At 39.1% G+C, this 26,085-nt stretch overlaps 1 protein-coding gene across 4 annotated transcripts in view; it reads left to right on the top strand.

The window, feature by feature from the left end:
• The first annotated feature begins 13,103 nt into the window (after positions 1–13,103).
• The window catches only part of dusp16 (dual specificity phosphatase 16), a 57,069-nt gene continuing 44,087 nt past the window's right edge, over positions 13,104–26,085 (top strand). The window contains exons 1-2 of one of the 4 annotated variants that reach the window (XM_052030362.1): positions 13,104–13,402; positions 13,565–13,653. The gene's annotated coding sequence lies outside the window, so the exon portion shown is untranslated. Of the gene's footprint in view, positions 13,403–13,462; positions 13,654–26,085 lie in introns of those variants that run through there. The other 3 variants (XM_052030361.1, XM_052030363.1, XM_052030364.1) reach the window with 3 other exon arrangements.

Below are 26,085 nucleotides of genomic sequence, written 5' to 3'. Positions count from 1 at the left end.
ATACCCATTCATGTGATTTTGCATTACAAATGTGCAAATGAGTTAAGAGCTAATTCAGAGAAAAATAATCTAAAAAAAGTGCTACGTTCAAATTCCTCAACTGAAACGAATTAGAAATGTTTTGATTTTTACACAAGTTTGCAATGTGATAATTTTCCAAATTTAGCTAGTACATCTAAGACCTACCGAGCAGGGAAATATTTTCCATCTGGCAGGAAGGCAAATAACATTCAACACATGTCTTTTTGAATCCTCCGTCCCATCACCACCTACTCCAGCCCCCAAGATCCACTTAAAGGGAAGGTGAACTCCATGAATTAGTAGTGAGAGGGTGGCTATGTTTACTCGTCTGGTGGATTCTCCTTAGGGATCAGCTTTACAGTATGCCCAGAGAGGAACAAAACAACGTTGGGATATGACAGGCTTTTTCAGCCATTGGCAGTGCCAAACTTACATCAGGTTTGGTACTTGTTCTGTAATGGTTTGCACAATTTCTATCTCTTAGCTTTTGTTTATGACCCACTACTATGTGATGGTCTAGGAATTTCTATGCCATGTATTCTAAGGATGTAAAGCAGAAAAGCAGCAAGAGATTTAGGCAAGAAATCTGTTGACCTGGAAAAGTGCCAAGGACCCTGGACAGGATGATGTATCTCTTGATTTTGCAGTGGATTTGAAACTTCCGCATTAAGGAGTACTGATACATCTAGAACTATTGCAAGACACATTTATAAAGGACAGATGCAGATGTGGGAATAAAGAATCTGCAAAGGATCAGACAAAAATATGAAGCTAGAGCAGGATTGATGAATTCAGGCCTGAGTAACGGAGCAAGATTGTAGCAGGAGTAGTTTTGTTTCTTTTGAGTTTTAGGGAGACAGATGATTAACAATGTGATGTGATTATGCACCTTAACAACATGCCACAAATCATTTTGCTACATCTTCAGCATGATGCTGGCATCAACAGAACTTCCCCTCCATTTTGAAATTCCAAACTGTAACTCTCTAATTCACTCTTCAATCACCACCCAATCCTGTAAGAACTCAAGTCTTCGGGTTCCCCAAGATACATCTTGTGGAGCAATCTTCTAATCTTTGAAGTTGTATCTTTCTACTAACATTTAAAACATTATTTGTTTTGCTGCAGTTGCTGCTGAATCTGGCCGAGCGTCTTCTTTCCCAGTCCTGGTGGCTGTAGTATCCCTCCCAGGTCTCCTCTGAGAGTTTTTATAAGAATAAACCCATCCGACGTGGGCAATGTGTGTTCTCTCACTGTGCCACAGGTGGTTGTTGAGTCCCAGGGTATCTCATTGGCAGCTTTTTGTCAGAAAATGTGAATTTAACTTCTGGTTGATTAACATTGATTAACCTTTACCAAAAATTGACCAAAATTCTACCCAGTACACTATGAAAGACTACGAGACATTTTTAAAGCAACTTTAAAATAAAACAGGCTACTCGTTGAAGAAAGCTGTGAAATAATCATTTTCTTTTAAAAACAAGATTAATCCAAGGACATAGTTTATCTGTTTTCTGCACTGTCTGTCTGTCTGAAGACATTCAATAGAGTAGAATTTTTCAAGGTGCTGAGAAATCCAGAGCGCTGCCACATCAAAATAATCTTTCTGTTAAAATTTATGATCATATTGAATTGGGCAGGATACATAGCCTTCTAAGGAATAAACTGTGTATGGGAGGGACAATCATAAAGAGAGGGGTTGGGTCAATCAATTGTTTTAGCATGTTCTTTTGTGTCATAAAGAGGTGGCTCGAAGGCAAACCAAGTCAACTTCCAAAGAAACTACGGATAGGTTAGATTAATCTGTACAGACAGGGGTGAGTACCAGAGTAAGGTGTGTTCAGAATCAGACTTCACCTTAATTGCATGAATGATTTATACATTAATGTGGGAGGTTTGATGAGTAAGTTTGCAGACATGAAAATTGATGATGGTGTTGATAGTGAGGAGGATAATCAGTGGCTCCAGGATGATATTGATCAGTTGGTAATTTGGGCAGAGCAATGAGGGATGAAATTTAATCCTAATAAGTATGAGGTGATGTATTTTGGAAGAATTAAGAAGGGTTGGACATGCACAACGATTGGTAGAGTCCAGGGAGTATTGAGGAACAGAAGGACCTTAGTGTACAAGTCAAAGGAACCCAGAAGATGGCAGCACAGGTCGATAAAGTGGTGAAGGTGGCATACGGGATACCTACCTTCATTAGTCAGGGCATAGAATACAAGAGCAGGGAGGTCATGGTACATCTTATAAAACATTGTTTAGGCCACAGCTAGAGTACAATTTTGGTGACCGTATTGGAAGGATGAGCTTGCACTAGAGTGTAGAGGAGGTTCACGTAGATGTTGCCTGGGATGGAGTATTTCCTTTATGAGGAGAGACCAGAGAGGCTGGGTTTCTTTTTCTTGGAGCAGAGGAGGCTGAGCAGGGACCTGATAAAGCTGTATGAAGTTCTGAGGGGCATAGATAAGGTAAATAGTAGGAAATTATTTCCTCATAGCAGAGGTATCTAAAACTAGGTTTAGGATAAGGGGTAAGATGTTTACAGGGGATCGGAGGAAAAACTTTGTCATCTAGAGGGTGGTTGGGATCTGTATTGCACTGCCTGTATAGGTGATGGAAGCAAGTACTCACAACATTTAAGAAGCTAGATGAGCACTGAAGTTGCCAATGCACAGAAGGCCAAGGACTAAGTGCTGGCAAATGGGATTAGTATGGGTAAGTACCTGATGGTTAGCAATGGACAAGGTGGGCCAGAGGACCTGTTTCTGTTCTGTGACTCTATGACTATGACTCAACATGGGAGATGAAGCTACATATACAGTCAAGAGGTAAAAGCTGTATAAGATCTTTAGAACAAAACAGTGTATGTTACTTTACAGAATCATGACGTATAGTTTGTAGCATTTTTTATCCTATATCTTATAATTCTGCAGTTTCTTCTAATATCTTATATTATTTGTCATATTTTGCATTATGATGATAGTAGTGCCACCTATTTTCACTAAACATTTAAAAAGAGTTCTGAGTTGTACAGTTTATGCCCCTGGATGGGTAGGGCCTGACACAGAAAAGAGATATCAGGGAGGACTTTACCTGTTGAAGGGACAGAATTGTTCTCACAAGAATGTATGTGTGTGTACCCAGCAATCTGTGGTCATCAGAATATTAGCCCTAACCCTGGATCAGCCCAAGGAGGATTTCTGCTCAAACCTTGAGAAAACCCTGACCCACGTCCCAGAAGGAGACAAATTGAACCTGATGCAGAGTCTCGACCTGAAATGTTGACCATCACTTTGCCTCCACAGATGCTGCTTGACCAGCTGAGTTCCTCCGGTGGTTTGTACTTTGCCTGAGACAAATATATCCCCTGGGCAACATCAATCCCAGGGTTGGAAAGAACACAAACCTTTAGAATGGTGTCTTTTGCAAGGAAGGAGTCAGTAAAGTTAGCTGTACTGGAATCCTCTTCCTGATGAAGTGAGCGGAATGTGACCTTGTTACAACTAATACCCTGTTTTATCAGTGGGACAAGTACAAAGCCTCATGGCAACACCCCAGTTCTAGACATTAACTCCTGTTAGATCATGTCCTTGTCCGACCATATGACTGCAAGGAAATTCATATCATCCATAGCATGATTGACGAACAGACCAACACTTAATCTGCTCTTCTACGAGAGTAACATGATGACTCCAGCCAACGGATGTCTATTGTACCTGGACAACCCTGAAATCCACCATAATTAACATGTGTGAAAAGACTCTTGTTTTCTCCACCAGAAAACACCAGGACTGGTTTGATGAGGGAAGAAACAGGATACAGGAGCTACTAAACACAAACACAAAGTGTTCTTGGGTTGGAATGCCATCACACCTCAGCAGGAGAAATCTCTACAGGTACTGAAGGCTGAGGTCCAACAAAAAAAGAACATAAGAAACCCTGTGGAACAGATGGTGGATGGAAAGAGCACAGGTGATCCATAACTCATCAACAACCATGACGTGCCGAGGTTTTTCAATGCTGACAACCATCCACAGCCCAAAACTCAACAACTTTCCCCACTGAAGATGAAGAATGAAGGAGAGTTTATCGAGGACAGAGAGGTAGGCAATGACCACTGGAAAGAGCACTTTGAAGAACTCCTCAATTGTTATTCTGCCTTTTACATGTTTCATGACTTCATTTCACAGCACACAGTCCAGTCCTTCTCATTGTCAGCTCAGAATGACAAGAAGTTGAAAAGGCTAGATGTCATCTGAGAAATAACAGAGCTTCTGGAACAGATGGTATACAGGGTGAAGTTCTAGACCTTGATCAAGAGGAATTTTGGACACAAATTCACAGCCTCATCTGTCATAACTGGGAACAGCAAAGGAGATAAATCTGATTGCGCTACCTGTAGAAGGACTTGCCTGCTGTCCGCCACTGAAAAAGTTATCACACGGGTCATCCTCAACCATCGCTTTAAGTGTAGCTGAAGAGTTGCTTCAAAGAGTGTGGATGCTATCCATAAGGAGACACAATAGAAATGAATTCCACCACAAACATCTCCAAGAAAAATAAAGGGAGCAGCATCAACCACTATACAGGGCCTCTTTTGACATTATTGAAGACTTTCATTCAGTCAACTGAGAATGACTGTGGAGAATCCTTCTCAAATAAGGATGCCATCAAAATTTGACGCTATTCTATGACTGCTGTATGATGAACTGGATGCTATGATTCTATCCAAGGGACCCACCACAGATCCAGTCTCAGTAGAAACTGGGGTGAACCAAGGCCATCACATTGCTCAAACTCTCTCCTGAATCTTTCTCACTGCAATATTGCACCACATTCCAACACTTCCTGCTGTATTGGATAAGTGTGAAAATAATCACTCTAGTCTGGAACAAATGTCACTCCAACCTCAGTCATTGAACTGCAGTGCACAGATGCTTGTCTATGTGTACATTTGGAGGGCGAGCTCCAAGTCATTGTCAGCTTGTTCACTGAAGTGAACAGGAGAATGGGCCCTAATGTAAACATCCAAAAGATGAAGGTTCTTTACCAACTTGACTCTGCTGCCCAATACTATGCCATGACAATAGAAGTCCACAACGAGAACATGGAGCATCCCATCATCCTAGGCCTCAAACATTTGATTCCAATGAAATTCAACATAAGCTCTAGATGCAACAACTTATCTCCCAACTTAGCATAATAGAGATTTTCATATTCAAGATTGAGTTCAGCTGTTTCAGATTATACTTGTCACTCATAACTCTTCAGACAAGCGCTTCTCAACCTATGGGTCAGAAGCAAACTTTAAAAATACAAGGCATGGTTATTGAAACCATATAGCTTACCCTCAAATGTATTTCCAGGCGCTGCTGCATGATAGCTCGTGAAATAGCTCTTCACCTTTGTGCATCAAAGGTTGCACAAGCAATTGGGTCAAGGAGAGCTCGATGCCAACAAAGGCTTAGGTCAGCCTGAATGGAACTAGGCAGCATTCTTTACTTTGTGTTAAGGGCAGCTTCAAAAAAGGCCCTAAAAGCAACTTTGGAATAAATAAAGCCAAATATCTGCAACAAGTAATTCCTAAACAATTAAATGTCTTTTAAAATAACAAGACCATTTTTACTTACTATAAGTAGATGGGTCATCTCTGCTAAGCATACTGATAAAGTTACTTAAAATAGCTTGTGCCAAAAATTAGCTAATCAAATGCAATATTACAGTAGTAATATAAAGGGGTTAAGAATCATAGAGTGGTCTGGAAAACTTACAGGAAAGAGTGTGTGTATTTATCATGAAGTGAGTATTTACTTTTATTGGTAAAACAGACAAATTCTTCAACTGTCCTCTAGTACATGTAATACTAGGAATTCACCTTAGCCGACGAAGAAAATGAATTGCAAGTACTAACCTGCTTACTTAAGTACTGGATTTTCATATATTGATGCCTGGAATAGAGGACACGTCATTGTGTGTTATCTGAAGTGATTGTTGTCAAATGAAAGGTATATTAGTAATGAAAGTTATATTAGTAAAGGCAAGCATATAGGTAATTTTTAATGAAAAAGATTTGGAAACTTCACACAAATATCTTAAAATAAAAATAGAAAATAATGAAAAAACCCAGCAGGTCAGGCAGCATCTATGGAGAGCTCAGATCTTCAGTCAAATAGAAAGCCACATGAGCTTGTTGGTTACCTGCCTCAAAGCCCATTATTACCCAAAGCAGGTTCCCAGGTATGATCGTCCTCCAGGAAACCATCTCCTAGCTGATCCACAAGAGGTAGCCCAAAACTAGCAAGCTCTGCCTCACAAACATTCATAACATTTTGAGTGTCTTTAAATGTTTACGACCTTCACAAGTATTTAATAGCTTTTAAAAATACAATTCCTTCTTTTGTTATTAAGGAAATTAAAAAACAAATAAAATAATATAAATAATAATAAAAAATAATAAAATAATCACATATAAACACAAGAAAATGATTATAAACAAGTAAATAATTTATATCAATCTAATTAAATAAAAAATGATCTTGCAATTTATTTCTGTCCACTTTATCTGAGTCCAATTGTCAAGCATACTTGTCCCACGATTGTCAGTCAACTACGAGGAAAATTGGGATTTTTGCCTTTGCTCAGGAGTTCCAACTTCTGCCCAGCTACATAAACAAAAGTCGAACTGCTGACTTTTAAACAGAAAATCTGAGTCAAAACTCAATGAGAGAACTAAAGGAAAGGCCTCTGATTGCTTGGAAGGTAGAACAGTAAAGACCCTACCATGTATGTACCATCCAGGAGCACTCATTATGTTCCTCTTACCTTGTTTTGCCTAGGGTGAAAAGTGTAATATACCATACATTCTGACAGAGTTAATTTTACCATCTGTTTTTGATATGTGCACTGAAATCTTGAGAGTTCCAGTTGCAAAAAAACAATCTCTCTCAATGATATAACACAGAGAAGAGTGTGCAACATTTCAAAGGAAATAAACTGCAAACAGCTGATCATCTTTCAGTAAATGACAATTTTTTTTGTTTTACAAGCAACAGATGAATCAGCATTTATTGTCTTGCATACCTTGCTGTTTCTTTGAGGCATGCATGTACTGTTCAATGGGGATTGGGTTATCACTGCTCCTGCTGATTTAGTATCTGTTGCACTTAATAATTAGAGTTGGTCCAGTTTCATTGATGTCACAATTACAGGGGATCATTCAGAATTTTATCAAAGAATCATATCAAAAGAATCTGTTGCAAGCTGGAACTACTGTTTCTTGAATAAAAAGGTATTTTCAACTTATAACATGGTAGATGAATTTCATTAAACTCTTGGAGACACAAGAGACTGCAGGTACTGAAATCTGAAGCAACACAGAAGATGCTGGAGGAACTCAGTGGGTCAGGCAGAATCTAAGGAGGGAAACAGTCTCAACCTGAAATGTCGACTGTCCATTTCCCTCCATAGATGCTGCCTGACCCATTGAGTTCCTCCAGTATCTTGTGTGTTGCTTTCATTAAACTCCTTACCATGTTTTACCTTGCTTTGTTGTCTTATTTAAATTAATTTAGGTAAGAGTCGACAACTATTCTTGAAAAATATAATCTCACCTGGGATAACAATTCAGTAGGGATTGCTTATTTGGCTGAAGTTCTGAATCCATGCTTAAAGGACAGAGGGCACAATTGCTTTGACCAAATGAACAAGTTTGCTGTATTCAAAAAAAGTCTTTCTCTGTGCTCCATATGTGATTTAAATAATAGAAGAGACATGTTTCATAACGTGTTTGGGAACATATGTACTGGAAAAGTTATGGTAGCCAAGAAGCACTGAAGGGACTAATTAGTAATTAACTAAATTACACAAAAGATCCTACAATTACTTTCCAGATGAGCAAGTCATGGAAGTACTGGACGTACTGGAAAATATGGTTCTAGTGAGGTTGGCTGTTTGGATTATTTTGTAATCATGGTCTACAAAAAAATTGTTCAATGAGCCTACATTGGTTTTGGTGCAATGCAGCTGGAGAATATCCTGCTCTTGCTCACCATGCTGATAAACTCATTTTGTCTTTCAGTACAACATACTTTGAAACTAGATCTCTGTCTTGATTCAACTCAACAATAAGAGCAGGGACAGACAGCATGTTGAATATTATCAGAATCAGGTTCATTATCACTGACTTGTATGTCATGAAATTTGTTGTTTTGCGGCAGCAGTACAGTGCAAAGACATAAAGTTACTATAAATTACAAAATAAATATAGTACAAATAAAAGGAATGACGAAGTAGTGTTCATGGGTTCATGGACCGTTCAGAAATCTGATGGTGGGGGGGAAGAAGCTATTCCTGAATTGTTGAGTCTTCAGGTTTCTGTACCTCCTTTCTGATGGTAGTAACGAGAAAAGGGCATGTCCCAGATGGTGAGGGTCCTTAGTGATGGATGCCGCCTTCTTGATGCACTGCCTCTTGAAGATGTCCTCGATGGTGGGGAGGAGTGTGCCCGTGATGGAGCTGGCTGAGTCTACAACCCTCTGCAGCCTCTTGCGATCCTGTCCATTGGAGCTTCCATACCAGGCTGTGATGCAACCACAGAACCGCCAGAACGCTCTCCACCGTGCATCTATAGAAATTTACAAGCGTCTTTGGTGACGTACCAAATCTCCTCAAACTCCTAACGAAGTAGAACCGCTGCCGTGTCTTCTTTGTGATTGCATCAATGTGTTGGGCTCAGGATAGATCCTCTGAGATGTTGACAGCCAAGAACTTGAAGCTGCTCACCCTTTCCACTACTGACCCCTCAATGAGGACTGGTGTGCATTCTCCTGACTTCCCCTTCCTGAAGCCCACAATCAATTCCCTGGTCTTGCTGACGTTGTGTGAGATTGTTGTTACAACATCACTCAACCAGCTGACCTATCTCACTCCCATATACCTCTTCATCGCCATCTGAGATTTTACCAACAACAGTAGTATCATCGGTGAATTGTACTATATACACTAAACTTCGATAAATTCGTCAAAGTGCAGCAAGCTCAAGCTTCTCTTTAAATGGGACCAAAATGTTATCATCCAATAAAGTGTAAGTACCATGCTTGAATACTGTCTTTGCATTTTACAACAGTGTGTTATCTTTTAATGGCCACTTTCCAATATTTCTTTCAAATTCCCCCAAATAAAATCATGGAAAGGAATAAAGGGCCACCTATTGCTATTGTGTTCATGTTTTCCAGTTGATGTTTTTAAATTCAATAATATTGAGCTGTATTGTCCTGCAGAGTGCAATAGCTACTGTATTTTGGGATTTTAAACTAGTTACATTGTCATGAGTCACCATTTATCCTTACAAATGATTCCTGGTGAAAAAGCTTTGGTAATTGCTGCTCTGAGCCCATCATTTGTTACCTATCCAATTAGATCCCCTTTTTGCTGTGTACACTTGAACCTTTCTCTTGTTTAATCTTATCTGAGTTCCACCTTTTAACAAACATACTTGTTTTCTCCTGGCTTCCCTCCCTACACCCTCTCTTTGCTACATAAGTTTTATCTTTAACAATTTCCCATTCTGATGTGAGGTCATCAATTGGAAACTTTAACTCTCTCTGTGGATGCTGCCTGACCCACTGAGTATTTTCAGCATTTTTTGTTTTTATTTATAATTATCATGATACATTATCATGAATCTATATTTTCTTTTTGTTACTAAAAAAATAATTAGTCATCAAGCAAAATTTTTAACAGGCATGTAACTCAGTTTTGAAGTGGCCCATCAAATGATTTATTGAGTGCTGATGTTGCCTCCTACAAAAGAAAATTGGAGAAGTAGAAGATCAACATACAAGAAATTAGTGTATGTCATAGTCCCACTTTTGCATTACAGTAAAAAGGAGATTTTCTTGGGTTCTCTTGGCTTTTGCATATCCTGTCAAACATGGAGAACCCTTCTGCTGCAGAACAGTTCAGTAAATAATGAAGTAATCCAGTAATTATAACAGTAAGATCCTGTGCCTGTAGATTAGCATCTGTATTGGATTCGTTGGTCCCATACCCATGACTGACTGCATCCTCTTAGTTTCATGAAAACAAATTGTTTTCACTGGAGCACACCGCTGAAAAATTGATTTATTAAATCAGATCTTTGAAAATTCATTCATGGAACATAGGTTTCACTGGCAAAATGTTGGTGAAATGGATTTTTGGACCATTGTAGTATTTGTAATGAAGGGACACACAGGCCTGTTAGGAAGAAAGTGTCGGCATTTTGAATCAGCAGTGATGTAGGTTTATCTATATATTCCTAAGGAGAACTTGTAGGTTCTGGCTTTCCTAATGCTTGTTGATCCTATCTTTTAAGGTAGTAGTGGTTGCAGGTGTGGGAGGTATGATCAAAGAAACCTTTGGCAGGTTGCTGATGTACATAATCTTGTAAATCATACTGACAGTAACCAGAGTGTGCCAAGAGTGGAAGAATATATATAGTGCATGATAGATGCATCTGTACCAGGTGGATTAGTGAGGATGAGGTTATGTTGGTTTCTTCTTCTTTTGGTTAATTGTCAAATTGCCACAGATGCAATCTGATAGCTAGGTCCTTTAAGACAGCACAATAAGTGGTTCTGATATCAGAACCGTCTTGGTGATGGACATTGAAGTCTACAGAGTTCATTCTGAGTCCTTTCACCCTCTATGCATATTCCTAATGGTACTCAACAAAGAGAGGTACCTTCTCATCAATTGATGAATGATAATCAGTAGATTTTCATGCTTATCCTGACAGACGTACAGAGAATTCCAGTCATCTTTGACCCCCCAGGGACTGCCGAAGAAGAATATAATTAGGAGTGAATAAAACAATTAAACAGATTGTGGTTATACGGATACTGTAATCCCAAGTGGCATCACAGTGGTATTATTGAACATAATTTCATACCAAACCATAGGGCAGGTGATGACTTGGTCAAAGTAGAAAGTTGATTGGTGATGAATTTATGTGATATTGTGCAAGTTTGGACGGTTGGACAATAAAGTTTTGAGTATATTTATAGAGAGTAGTACAAGGGAAGCCAGCAAGGAAAATCTGGAAGTAATGATGGACGATGGTTTCAGCAGCAAGTGAGTTGAGGCAGGAGAGGAGATAAACAATATTTATTAATGAAGAGAACATTTGGTTGGAAGTATATCTCGAGGTCAAATGGGACACTGTTCCACTATGTTACATCTATTTATCATGCTTACTACCAGGTAACATACCAAAATATGTACTTTGAATCTGTAAATTCGTTTTACAGGGTTGCATCCTCCTTAATAAATTTGTGCTAATCTATTCTCCCATTGTTCATGTTTATTAATATGTAATTAAGTGTTTTATATTTTCATTATTGACATATCAGAAAGAAAAATGATTTAAGCTCTTCACCAGTGAAGAAGATGAGTGATGACTCATCATGAGGTCTGTACTCATACTAGACATGCAGAATGTCTTCCCTTCCAATAACATTTTTAAGTCCACTTGTGTGATTCCCAATTCCTAGATGAAACGGCAGTCAAGTCACCTGTTAGCATTTCCCATATTTTATCACTGTAATCTATCAGATAAAAAATAAAAACATATTGGGTTGATTTGTTCTTTAAGTTATTCCATCCAGCTCTGAGGGAAATACCTAACTCCGATGAGCACCTCCCTAAATAACATTACTAAAAACCTGAAGGGCAAAAATTTTCATACAAAACCAAGATAATTCAATATATTTGAATAACAATTAGAAGCTTTAGAATATACATATCTTTTGATGTGGTATTATAATTTATTATAAATGTTCCATTAAATAGCCATGTTTTATTAAAACTGTAGTGGGCTAATCTGCATAAGTATTTTCATTTTGTCAGATAATTGCTTAATTTCTTTAGATAAAATCCAGCTGTGGTGGCAAACTGGACATAGCAAAAAGTGGGTTTATGCCCATAATTCCTCATGTAATTGTTCTATATGTTGCTCTTGCCTTTTAACAAGAAAACTTAGTGGATGCTGGTGAATCCTGCAAGGAGATTCAACTGATGGAACACAAAATTTAAGAGACATCTTAAGTCAAACCTAAGATTGACTTAAAAGACATTGAGAGATTCGTTTTCCATCTAGAAACGGGATATTCCATGGAATTTGAATAAGATTCTTAAAAGAAAACAAGGAAAATAACTTTTGAAAGAGGAATTATACCAAAACAGTTAATAGTCTTTTCTAATTTTCCCCCGCACTTCTTGTTTTTATCTTGTCAAAAGACCTTCATTCAAAAATTAGTTTTTAAAAATAACAAATAAAAGTCATCTAAAATAGATTATTAGTTTTAACATGAATTAGTCTTGGGGAACCATTTAACTTGCCATTAATCACATTGGGTATCTTTTGTGCACAATTTAAACAGGGAAAAGGGTGACAATGCTAACATTAAACGTTTTGCAAATGCGCGATGCATTTATTTCAGAAAATCAAAAATGCACTGCAGCATGTCAAGACAGTGTTTACATTTCGAGATAGCATATTTTTCAAAACATTTTCCTTCTATAAAACTATTCTTATTTAGCATAAAATAAACGTACGTTTTTCACGTAATCGACTGGAGATGATCTCCTTTAACTATTGCAGTATTTCAGTGTAATCGTACAACTTTGAAGGCCAAACAATGCCTCGCTTTGCCACCGGAGTCAAAAGACTGAGGGAAAAGACACTTCCGAACCTATAATGTTGCTGATTTCTAAATAAAATAACTATTAGTATGAATGCGAAATTTCATCCAACATAAAATTGCAAGGGAATATGTCACACTAGGAGCTTCCGAAATGAAATTTATCACTCCTTGCTATTATATTCTGTGTAGAGCTCAATTGATCTGCCGCTGGGATTAATAAAACACAGCCGTCACCCTGGACATTGAACTCAACACAGTATGAAACACCTCGTCCTAACCAATTAGTATCTAGATTTCCCTCTTAGCACATTGAAGCATCATAGCATATATGTAATACAAAACATTTATAGACAAGAATTATATTTAATCCTAACACGGAGGGTGGAAAGGAGCAGGCGAGGGGAGGGAATTAAACATTTAAAAAAATCTGCTTGGAAGCTTTCCCAGGCAGCAGGGTAATTTGAATACGGTGCATTGTCCTTCAAGTGCTGCTCGCTGTAATTCCGCCCCGTTCCAAACAAAGTAGCAAGAAGTAGAGGAGCGGGGAAAGACGGGTAAAGGTGATGGGAAGATAGTTTTATCACATTTATCTAAACGTGGTTACAGTAAATTGTTACAAAGTGCGGTGGAAGGTGGGTTGGCGGCGGTGGTGAGCCGAGTGAATGGTTGGCTTTTACCCAGCCTCTTCTTTGGTAAGTGGCTGTCAGTGGGATTGGTCTGAAATGACGCCATCCTTTTATTTTTAAACCAATGACCTCATCCCTGCTTCAAGTTTTACTGAACAGAAACAAAAACCTTCCTCTTGTGTATGTTATTTTTTTAAAAAAGAACAAACTTTGCTTTTCTGCTTCTAGTGTCGTGTTAAAATTACAAATGGGTTGTCAGTGTTGAGAATATCGGACGTGGAGACTTTGAAGCACGTCGGAGCTTCGAGTTTGTTGAAGTAAGTTCCCTACAACAGGGGAAAAAAATCATCTGCGGCCCTGCAGTTGTCCCCTCACGTGTTGGGGGTGGGGTAAAAATGAAGAATATGTTGGAGGCAGCTTGCTTATTATTATTAGAGTGATATGATTGTATTTTTTTTTGTTTTAAAAAATACTTATTTTGTTCTCGGAAATTTAGTTGACTCTCTTAATTATACTACTGGGTAAAAGGTCCCGCCGCCTTCTGTGGTTCAAGCTGATTGTCTTGTCTCCTTGTGAAAGGCCCAGGGAAGGACAGTATATATAGCAACAAAAACTTTTTACTCCGATTTTCTCAAGCCGAAGTTTAGTTAACACAGACATTCTAATATTAGAATGGTATTTTCCCCTCTCAAGAAAAGCTCAACTGGTGTTTTGTGTACTTTCCATATGTTAAAATGTTGTATCCGTCCGAATAATGAACTCAATTAAATTCCAATTGGATCAATGAACATTACAGAATACAAATAAACTTCAGTGGAGTTCCAGCATGTATCTGTATGTTGGCAGTTCGTGTTACGATTTGTTATATCAAGAGCAACTTGTAAGACGCGTTATTGGAAACGGAAGGTGGGCTTAATATTTACATAAAAATTAGATTAAATAGATTTATGTAGTGCGATAGTTATCTAACCTATTCACCAGGTCATATTTCATGAATGCGCTTCAAATTAGGAAAGAGTATGGGTTTACATTTGATTGTTACCATAGCAAGGGTTTTAAAAAAAACATTGATGGAAGTGTGCAGAAAAGAATTGTGCGTCGTTAAGTGTTTAAAAAATTACTGGGGTCTTCTCCCCTCCTTGTCTCAGAAGGCCGAGTGAGCATGTATTGCTCACCTGAAATGGAAAAACTAGATGATTAAAACAAAATAATTTGCTTCGGTAAGAATACAGTTACATGCAAGATTTTTGTACTGGTTATCATTTAGTTTATAATTGCAAAACCAACTTGTATTTCCATATAGACTTCAGTATAGAAAAATGTCTCGAGGCGCTTAAGAAGCATGACAAAAAGAAAGAAGGTAAAATCGAAGAATGGGAATCTAGAAGATGACTTAAAGCATTGAGGAGATAGATGGAAGGGTGTACAGATTTAGGGATTGAAATGCTGAAATTGTGACTAGAGTAGTCTGAACACTGATTAATAAGAACATTTGGAGACCCAAGAGATTGGAGTAAAATGGAGGGGGGGGGGGGGGGGGGGGGGGGAGAGAAAGGAATTTTTAGCTGTTTGTACCTGTTTCCATTCTACTCATTTGAAATGTACAGATTGTGTTGGTGTGTGTGTGTGTGTGTGTGTGTGTGTATATATATATATATATATATATATATATACATAGTGTGTGTATCTGTATGTATTATTTGAAAATTCTGAGAGCTCAGTGACTTTGAGTTGGTGAGGGTTTTAAAGGTTGAATAAACAGTTTTATTTTACAATAGGTAATGATTACAAGCTGTTTAAAAGTGGCATTTTAATGTTGATAGAGAGATAATAACTTTAAATATTCCAGGGCAATTGGCAGCCAATTGATCACTTTTGAATGTAAAGTCACTTTTGTAGAAAACTGGACAGTTAGTTTGTGCATGAAAAGCTTGCACAACTACTACTTTGATGGTGACTACTGGATCCATGTCAGTAATGTTGATTGAAGGATAAATATTGATCAGTACAAGGGGTGTGACCACCTTGCTGTAATTCAAAGTAGTATAATGGGATCTTTTGCATCCACCTAAGAAAGTAAATAGGTTCTCAGTTTAACAGTTTATCCAGAAAGTAGCACCTCCCAACAGTGCTACACTCCTTGGTGGTGCAAATTTATGGAAACCAGATTGTGGATTGACATCAGCAAGGGCAAAATACCAATTCTGCAACTATAAAGGAAGGGAGATGGGAAAGTCTGTCTAATTGACTCTAAATATTGAGTTGGATTGTGTTTTTTTTTGTTTAAAAGCAAACAAGCTCTGCAGGTGAAAGTACAGGTGAAGCAAAAATCTGATTTGTTGCAGCAGGCTCATGAAGTTCCAACATGTATATAATACACATCACAGTAATGCAAATACATTTTTGTTGCTCATGACACCTTTAAGATAGGGATAATATCATGAATCTTAAAATGGTTTTAATATTTTAAATTTAATTCTGCCACAAAATCTTCCAGTGCACTGGAATATAAGAAAATTATTATAGTATGTAAATTTGTAAAGACAGAAAATTTTACAATTGTATACTGCCTTTTTAGCTATTGAAATACATTTGACTATAATTTTGTTATGTTATGATGCTTCCTCAAGTGGAAAATCTGAATAAAAATTCAGGACATTAAAATTAAGATTTTGATGGGTGAATCTTCCATAAATTTCTGAATATTAAAAGCTTAGTATCGACATGTTCAAAAGTGATACTGTTGCAAACTGCATGGCCTTCAGAAACAGCCTGTTCTGCTCAGCACTGTTTACCAAGACCTAATTTAACTATGCGCTAAACTAAATATAAGAAGTAAAATACTGATAATGTACAAGGACTTTTTAGTGTGTAATTGTACATTTGATATGATGCAGAGTAGTTTAGGCTTAATACTAAAGATTCAAGCATTATGTGGAAAGTGAAACAGATCTGCATTGATGAAAAAGTTCTATAAACACAATTGTAATCTAATCAAATTTTCAGTATTGCATCTACTTTGGAGCCTTTTTTTAAAAAAAAATGCTGCTATGGCCTATATATTTTAGATACCACTAAAGGCAACCTCCATTGGTCTATAGTCTTTTAAAATAATAATTAAATGATATTTGGAAATAAATGTTTAACAAGTTACTTTGTGAACATGAAATGCAAACTTAGGTGCATACAAATAACTTTTATAAAGGAATTGAAGAAATGCATCTTTCAAAGTGATGGGAAGGAATGTTCAGCAGAAGTGCTGTTTTGGGGATATTTAAAGCATATTAAAGAAGATTTTTTAAAAGTTTTTAAAAAATGATCCCACAAAGTAGTAGTTAGGATGGTGGGGTGGAACATGTGCACCTTGAAAGATCTTTAGTGGTGGGACAGAGAGAGTAGGAAGAAAATAGTAAATTGGTGTCAGGGACGCAGGGTCTGAATAGGACATCTTCAAATTGATTCTTGGGATTTGTAGTACTGTTTCCCAAAATTTATCGGTAAATGCCAGTAGCTCTGTGCAGCACTGCTGATATTTCCCTATACAGAATAACTATCAATAGGTTATGGATTCCGTGCATGTGTGCAAACATACAACCCCCGCACTCTCTAGCTGCCATTCTGGCACCATCACTGAACTCCACAAGGAGTCAAGGTTACTAAGTTGGAGAAATTCCACAGTGCTTGTTTGCAGTGTTAGGCCTGCCCCAGGAACGACATTTATTTGAATGAAATGAACATCTGCAAGCTATCAAGGAAACTTTTAGATAAATTATTTTAAGTTAACCAAGTTTAATTAAATTATTTTGATTGTTATTGAAGTGTTTATTTCTATTTTTGTTTTTTAAAAAATTATAATCACTTCAAAATTTAAAAAAAAATTAAAAAATAGTTTTTTGAATGCAGCTGAATGTCATAGACATTCATCAGCATTCAGTCTTAGGCAAGATTGGCAGTTTGCTAAATTGGGGTGTGGTTTAGTTGTCCGTCAGTGTTTTTTTTTAGCTGTTTTGTGGGCAGGGTTTGTTCTTGTCCACCCATATGATGATATTAGGCTGTGCAAGCCCTGCCACATACTGGGAACTTGGCACTGAGGGTCAGGATGGCATTTTGCAGGAAATTGATACTGGCAAACTATTCACAGAGGACTTATTCACAGAGGACAGCCACTGGCAGAAGATTCTGGGCCAGCATATTTGGGTGAGAATGAGTTGTTTTCCTGGCCAATATTTATCCTTTGCAGATTATTCCTTTGACAAGGTGCTGCACATGAGGTTGCTAAACAAGATAGAAGCCCGTGGTATTACAGGAAAGGTACGAGCATGGATAGAAGATTGGCTGACTGGCAGAAGGCAAAGAGTGGGAATAAAGGGGGCCTTTTCTGGTTGGCTGCTAGTGACTAGTGTTCTGCAGGGATTGATGTTGGGTCCAATACTTTTCATGTTATATGTTAATGATCTGGATGATGGAATTGATGGCTTTGTGGCCGAGTTTGCGGATAATACAAAGATAGGTGGAGGGGCAGGTAGTGTTGAGGAAGCAGGGAGTCTGCAGAAGGACTTGGACAGTTTGGGAGAATGGGCAAAGAAGTGGCAAATGGAATACAGTGTAGGGAAGTGTACGGTCATGCACTTTGGTTGAAGGAATAAAGGCTAATACTATTTTCTAAACGGAGCGAATTCAGAAATCGGAGGTGCAGAGGGATGAGGGAGTCCTAGTGCAGGATTCCCTAAAGGTTAACTTGCAGGTTGAGTCAGTAGTAAGGAAGGCAAATGCAATGTTAGCATCCATTTCAAGAAGACTAGAATATAAAAGCAAGGATGTAATACTGAGGCTTTATGAGACATTGGTCAGACCACATTTGGAATATTGTGAGCAGTTTTGAGCCCCATATCTAAGGAAGGATGTGCATTGGAGAGGGTCCAGAGGAGGTTTACAAGAATGATCCCAGGAATGAAAGGATTAATGTATGAGGAGCGTTTGATAGCTCTGGGCCTGTACTGGCTGGAACTTAGAAGGATGAGGGGGGGATCTCATTGAAACCTACCAAATATTGAAAGGCCTGGATAGAGTGGATGTGGAGAGGATGTTTCCAGTAGTGGGAGAGTCTAGGATTAGAAGGTACAACCTCAGAATAGAAGGATCTCCCTTTAGAACAGAGATGAGGAGGAATTTCTTTAGCCAGAGGGTGGTGAATTTGTGGAATTCATTGCCACAGACAGCTGTGGAGGCCAAGTCATTGGGTATATTTAAAGCGGAGGTTGATAGGATCTTGATTAGTAAGGGCACCAAAGGATACGGTGAGAAGGCAGGAGAATGGGTTTGAGAGGGAAAAATAAATCAGTCATGACCAAATGGCGGAGCAGACTTGATGGGCTGAATGGCCTAATTCTGCTCCTCTGTCTTATGGTTTTATTTGGTCATTCAGGACATTGTTGTGAGCAAGATGGCTGCTGCATTTCTCAGGATTGCAGAAGTATCTAATGATCATGAAACACTTGGGACAGGAATGGTATTCTGTAAATGCAGTTATTTCTTCTTTCTCTTTCTTTTAGTAGTCATGAAAGGATTACTTTGTTGTGGATTATCTGACATTTTGGAAGGTAGTGTGGGGGATGTTTGGAGAGTAATCATTTGATCAGTCTTCAAGATGATGATTATAGATGAATGTTCTACCTGTGGAAGAATTGTAGTGGGCTGCATTTTGGAGGGGGAGGAAGTTGGTTCTGTAAATAAGACCTTGTGTGGGATTTAAAGCTTGGTTCAAGGTCTGACTGAATTCCTAAGTAGCACTTTGCTGTGTTCAGCCTGAGAGAGCAGCAGGGAAGGTTGATCAGGTCAAAGGCAGAGGCCCATGGAGACTGAAGAGCAAATAGAATCATTTCAGTTTTGCTGACATTGAGTCGTAGTAGCCAAAATACTGTTTGATCCATATGATACTGGACTTGCAAGACTTTTTACAACAGCTATTTGTATTTACATACTGCCTATAACAGTAAAATACATCTAAAACTTTTATAAGCATATTCAAATAAACTTTGGCACTGAACCAAATGATTTTAAAAAAACAAATGGTTGACGTCATAAGAGGCCTGTTAACTGTTATGATTCTCTCAGTCAATTTAATTACGCACAAGACTTTATGGAATTTTACAAGGTCATTTTTCTTTTCAAACTTTTCTACTGAGATCTGTTTGTTAAATGTACAGTAACTTGCTGATAATTTTAAAACATAATATTCAAAGAGAATTAAAGCACCCTTCATACTTTTTTCAGTATGTATTAACATGAAATATATTTTAATGTCATCCCTTCAATGTGTATAGACAGAACATTGAGAATTATTTATTCCATGAAAGAAGAAAACATTTACTTATGAGCCAGTGATTTAACTCATTCATTGAAATAAGTTTATTCCATTGTCCCTTGACATCTTGGTATGCAAGAGAAATCCTTTTGGCAGCTTAACCACATATGCTACTTCATTTGCTCTATCACTGAGGTTTCAATTGTTTCCAGTCCAGACAACTCAATGTGTTTTTTGAACTGTAGGCCAAAAACCTCCAAAGGTCCTTGGTGTTATCATATTGTTGTAAATTGGCAATATAATTAAGCCAATCAAATTTATATTGTAGTGCAATCAAATTTATATTGTCAGGTCAAATCATTTTGGGGGGGGGGGAAGTTCTTTAAGAATTTTTATCTATGTTTGTTTGTTGGTAATTTAGTTGCTCTTGCTGTAGACTTGATGACAGTGTGATTACCAACTCAATTCGAGCCTGCTACCTTGTTATTACCATGTTATGCATGCTATTGCAAGACTGATTATAAAGGATTTGTTTGCTTGTCTTTTGGTGCTTTTCAAATCTTGTTACTCTACAATACTTTGACTCTAGTTAGTTGAATCAAGAGGATCTGTACATGTTGATGTTGACATCCAGTCTCCCTGATAACTACATCTGCACAAGGTGCATCCAGCTGCAGCTCCTTACAGACTATGTTGGGGAACTGGAGCTGTAGCTAGATGACGTTCGGCTCCTACAAGGAGCTCATAGATAAGAGCTACAGGGAGGCAGTCACTCCTAAGCTGCAGGAGGCAGGTAGCTGGGTGACTGTCGGGAGAAGCACGGAGAATAGGCAGGTAGTGCAGAGTACCCCTGTGGCCATTCCAATCAATAACAGGTATACAGCTTTGGATACTGTTGGGGGGGGGGGGGCGGAGGGGGGAAATGATCTACCAGGCGAAAGCTGCAGTGACCAGGTCTCTGGCACTCAGCCTGGTCGTGTAGTGCAGAAGGGAAGGGAGGAGGAGCGTGGTAGTGATAGGGGATTCCATAGTAAGGGGGGCAGACAGGAGATTCTGTGGACGTGAAAGAGACTCCCGGATGGTATGTTGCCTCCCTGGTGCCAGGGTCAAGGATGTCTCGGATCGGGTCCACAGCATTCTGAAGGGGGTGGGTGAACAGCCGGAGGTTGTGGTACCAAGGACATGGGTAGGAAAAGAGATGAGGTCCTGAAGAGGGAATATAGGGAGCTGGGTAGGAAGCTGAAAAGCAGGACCTCGAGGGTAGTAATCTCTGGATTGCTGCCAGTGCCACGTGCCAGTGAGGGTAAGAATAGGATGATTTGGCAGATGAATGTGTGGCTGAGAAATTGGTGCAGGGGGCAGGGTTTCAGATTTGTTGATCATTGGGATCTCTTCTGGGGAAGATATGACCTGTACAAAAAGGACGGGTTACACCTGAATTGAGGAGGACCAATAGTTTTGCGGGCAGGTTTGCTGGAACTGTTGGGGAGGGTTTAAGTTAGCTTGACGGGGGATGGGAACCAGAGTGATAGGTCAGGTTGGTGCATTTAGTGTACAAGTAGATGCAGAGTGTTGAAAGACTGTGAGGAAGAATAAGCATTTGAAAGGGCAAAATTGCTGTCAGTTGGATGGGCTGAAGTGTGTCTAATGTGAGAAGTATCAGGAAAAAGTGTGATGAACTTAGAGCATGGGTAAGTACTTGGAGCTATGATGTGGTGGATATTACAGAGACTTGGCTGTCACAAGGGCAAAATGGCTGCTAGATATTCCAGGTTTCAGATGTTTCAAAAGGGACAGGGACGGAGGTAAAAGAGGTGGGGGAGTGACTTTGCTGATCAGGGACAGTGTCACAGCTGTAGAAGGGGAGGATGTCCTGGAGGGATCGTCCACTGAGTCAGTGTGGGTGGAAGTCAGAAATGGGGAAGGGGTTGATCACTCTATTGGGAGTATTCTACGGAACCCCCCCCCCAATAACAGCAAAGCCACTGAGGAGCAGGTCAGGAGGCAGATTTTGGAGAGGCGCAAAAATAACAGGGTTGTTGTCATGGGTGATTTCAACTTCCCGAATATTGATTGGCACCTCCTTAGTGTAAAGGGGATAGATGGAGCGGAGTTTGTTAGGTGTGTTCAGGAAGGATTCCTGACACAGTATGTGGACAGGATGACTAGAGGAGAGGCCATACTGGACCTGGTACTAGGCAATGAGTCTGATCAGGTTTCAGATCTCTCGGTGGGAGAACATTTTGGAGATAGTGACCGTGATTCCTTGACCTTTACCATAGCCTTGAAGAGGGACAGGAGCAGACGATATGGGAAAGTATTGAACTGGGGAAGAGGGAATTCTGATGCTATTAGGCAGGAACTTGGGAGAGTAAATTGGGAATAGATGTTCTTGGGGAAGTGCACAGAGGAAATGTGGAGGGTGTCTAGGGAATACTTGCATGGGGTTCTGGATAGGTTTGTCCCATTTGAGGCAGGGTAAGGAAGGTCGAATGAAGGAACCATGGTTGACAAGAGACGTAGAATATCTTGTCAAGAGGAAGAAAGAAGCTTACCTAGGGTTTAGAAAGTGAGGATCAGACAGGGCTCTGGAGAGTTACAAGGTAGCCAGGAGGGAGCTTAAGAATGGACTTAGGAGAGCTAGAAGCGGCATGAGAAGGCCTTGGCGAGTAGGATTAAGGAAAACCCCAAGGCAGTTTACATGTATGTGAAGAATAGGAGGATGACTAGAGTGAGGGCAGGACTGATCAGGGATAAGAGAGGAAACAGGTGCCTGGAGTCAGAAGAGGTGGGGGAGGTCCTTAATGAATACTTTGCTTCAGTTTTCACCAGTGAGAGAGACCTTGATGTTTGTGAGGATGGTGTACAACAGGCTGATATGCAAGGGCACGTTGACGTGAGGAAAGAGGATGTGCTGGAACTTTTGAAAAACATTAGGATAGATAAGTCACTGGGGCCAGATGGGATGTATCCAAGGTTATTATAGGAAGCTAGGGAAGAGATTGCTGCGCCTTTGGCGATAATCTTTGAGTCCTCACTGGCCACAGGAGTAGTGCCAGATGATTGGAGGGTGGCAAATGTTGTTCCTTTGTTTAAGAAAGGGAGTAGGGATAACCCTGGGAATTACAGACCAGTGAGTCTTACTTCAGTGGTGGGCAAATTACTGGAAAAGATTCTTAGAGACATGATTTATGGGCATTTGGAGAAGCATAGACTTATTAGGGACAGTCAGCATTGATTTGTGAGGGGCAGGTTGTGCCTAACGAGCCTGATTGAATTCTTTGAGGATGTGACAAAGCACATTGATGAAGGTAGAACAGTGGATCTGGTGTACATGGATTTTAGTAAGGCGTTTGATAAAGTTCCTCATGGAAGGCTCATTGAGAAAGTCAGGAGGCATGGGATCCAGGGAAACTTGGCTGTGTGGATTCAGAATTGGCTTGCCCATGGAAGACAGAGGGTGGTGGTAGATGGATCATATTCTGCCTGGAGGTCGATGACCAGTCGTGTTCCGCAGGGATCTGCTCTAGGACCCCTGCTCTTTGTGATTTTTATAAATGACTTGGATGGGGATGTGGAAGGGTGGGTTAGTAAGTTTGCTGTTGATACAAAGGTTGGTGGTGTTGTGGATAGTGTAGAAGGTTGCTGTAGATTACAACAGTTATTGATAGAATGCAGAGCTGGGCTGAGAAGTGGCAGATGGAGTTCAACCCTGAAAAGTGTGAAGTGATACTCTTCAGGAGATCAGATTTGAAGGCAGAATACAAGGTTAATGGCAGGACTCCTAGCAGTGTGGAGGAACAGAGGGATCTTGGGGTCTATGTCCATAGATCCCACAAGGTTGCCGTGCAGGTCAACAGGGTTGTTAAGAAGGCGTATGGTGTGTTGGCCTTCATTAGTCAGGGTATTGAGTTCAAGAGTCGCGAGGTAACGTTGCAGCTCTATAGAACTCTGGTTAGACCACACTCGGAGTATTGTGTTCAGTTCTGGTCGCCCATTATAGGAAGGATGTGGAAGCTTTAGACAGGGTGCAGAGCAGATTTACTAGGATGCTGCCTGGATTGGAGAGCATATCTTATGAGGATAGGTTGAGTGAGCTAGGGCTTTTCTCTTTTGGAGAGGAGGAGGATAAGTGGTGACTTGATAGAGGTGTACAAGATGATAAGAGGCATAGATCGAGTGGACAGTCAGACTTTTTCCCAGGGCAAAAATGGCTAACACAAGTGGGCATAATTTTAAGGTGATTAGAGGAAGGTATAAGGGGGATGTCAGAGGTAAGTTTTTTTTACTCAGAGAGTGGTGGGTGGGTGGAACGCACTGCCGGCAGAGGTTGTGAGGGCAGATACATTAGGGACATTTAAGAGACCCTTAGATAGCCAAATGAATGATAGAGAAATGGAGGGCTATGTGGGAGGGAAGGGTTAGATAAATATTAGAGCAGGATAAAATGTCGGCACAACATCGTGGGCCAAAGGGCCTGTACTGTGCTGTAATATTCTATGTTCTATGTTGGATCTGCTTTCAAAACTAGTACCAGGGAAACCACAATGGTCAGTCCTTGCTATGTTGTGAAATGCTTACCTGCATTTGAAAACAAGTTATTTTACTTGTAATTTAAGAGCCAACAGACTAAAAATTTGTATAAATTACACTTTTATTTTTCTCTCAATCCAGTTTCTTGGTGGATTGGTTTATGGTCAGTAACTGGTTAGCCTAGCCAGTAAGTGGACTACCATGAGTTTTGATAACTTTTGTCTCAAAATTGTTCTAATACATCTTATAATGGAAGACTCTGTTATGTTCAGCGTTCATTCGGAATTCCATGCTCATGCATTGACTTATCCTTTATTTCTGATTACTTACTCAAGTAGAACGAGACTACTTCCAACTATTTAATCCTGAAATCAGCCTCAAACTTGCATCCTAACAATTACCAAGACTGCTTGCTTACTCCATTTGGCACGTTGCTTACCCCTGCATCTAATGTGTCATACCTGGTTGTTGAACTATCTAGCTCTCTATTTGACCTCCTACGTTCTCATTGATTCACTGGCATAAATTTACGATAAGTTCCAAAACATCCAAAGTATACATATCTGCATTCTGTTGCATGCATTATTATTTCCTATTAAATTCACTCCCAGTGATGCAAAGAAATAAGTTATAAAATTTTATCCTTTTTTCCTATAAATTCCTTAGCATTTTGTTGCATTCTACCTTTCCCCAGACTTGCATTCCAATGTGCATTTGTGATCTGACTACTGCTGTACTCCTCCCTTTGCTCCAGCTTTGTTGGAAGCTTTCGGTTGCTTTTTCCTACTCTTTAGAACAGCATCCCAAAACCTCTGCCTTTTTGCCTCGCTTCCCATCTGTAAAATGTTCCTGAATGAAATAGACTGCCTGATGATGTTTTATTCATTAAAGGTGCCAATTAAATGCCAACTTCTGTTGTTATTTCCACATGTGCAAAGTTTTGTTTACTGCAATCCAAATATTGGTTGCATTTTAGGTGTCGGCCAATAGCTGATATAGCACTCAGCTTTTGCTAGATGGCAAAAAATTAAAATGAAGGTTTTAATTATACAGAAAAGCTTGGGATTTAAGGGCCAACAAATTGGAAAATTTAGATAAATTACATTTTTTTAAAATCACAATCCTGTTTCTTGGTGAATTGGATTATGGTCCATATCGAGTTAACCCTGCCAGTATGGTTAATCTTGATGGTAACTGGGCTAGCATGAGATTTGATAACCAGTGGCCCAGATAGAGGAATTATTCAGTCTGATGTTGCTTTACAAAGACTTTGCATCACAGCTAATGTAGCCCCTTCATAGGATGTCTCTCAATACTGTACCAATAAATTGTTAGTAAATGCTGTCAGCCTTATTCAATATTGGTTTACTCTGCATATAAGGATATTCTAATACAAATATATCTGATGGTAAATTTGATAAACTGGCTTTAAGAGAATTTTTTTTTAAATGATTGTTTTCCCAATTTTTATAAGAAAATTCAATTGAATTTTTATTAGCTTTTATGTCTGCTCACAAAGGTAGCTGCGCTGCTCTAGACCATTTATTATTTTCCATTTAAACTGTGTTTGTCTTTTTCCCCCAAATGAATTACTTTTTACATGTTATACTGCAGTTATCACTGATCTAGCTATACAGTTTTAATATAATGTCAGTATGGAGTATATGGAATAGCTTTCACCACATTTTTACAGTCTGGGAATTTTTTATAACACTACGCTTTTTACCCTTCAGGCATCATTCCATCAATTTACAAATAAGTTTATTTATCTATTATCTCTGTCATGTCTTTTACATGGTACTTTATCAGATGGTTTTAAAAATATCCATATAAACAAATTAAGTGCATATTTATCCTTGGTCATCTGTTATTTCTTCAGATAATTTTGTAAGACTTCTAAGAATAATCTGTT

This window comes from Pristis pectinata, chromosome 15 (genome assembly GCF_009764475.1).
Source record: "Pristis pectinata isolate sPriPec2 chromosome 15, sPriPec2.1.pri, whole genome shotgun sequence".
In the NCBI taxonomy this organism is placed as follows: domain Eukaryota; kingdom Metazoa; phylum Chordata; class Chondrichthyes; order Rhinopristiformes; family Pristidae; genus Pristis; species Pristis pectinata.
This window is presented reverse-complemented; position numbering and strand designations above follow the sequence as displayed.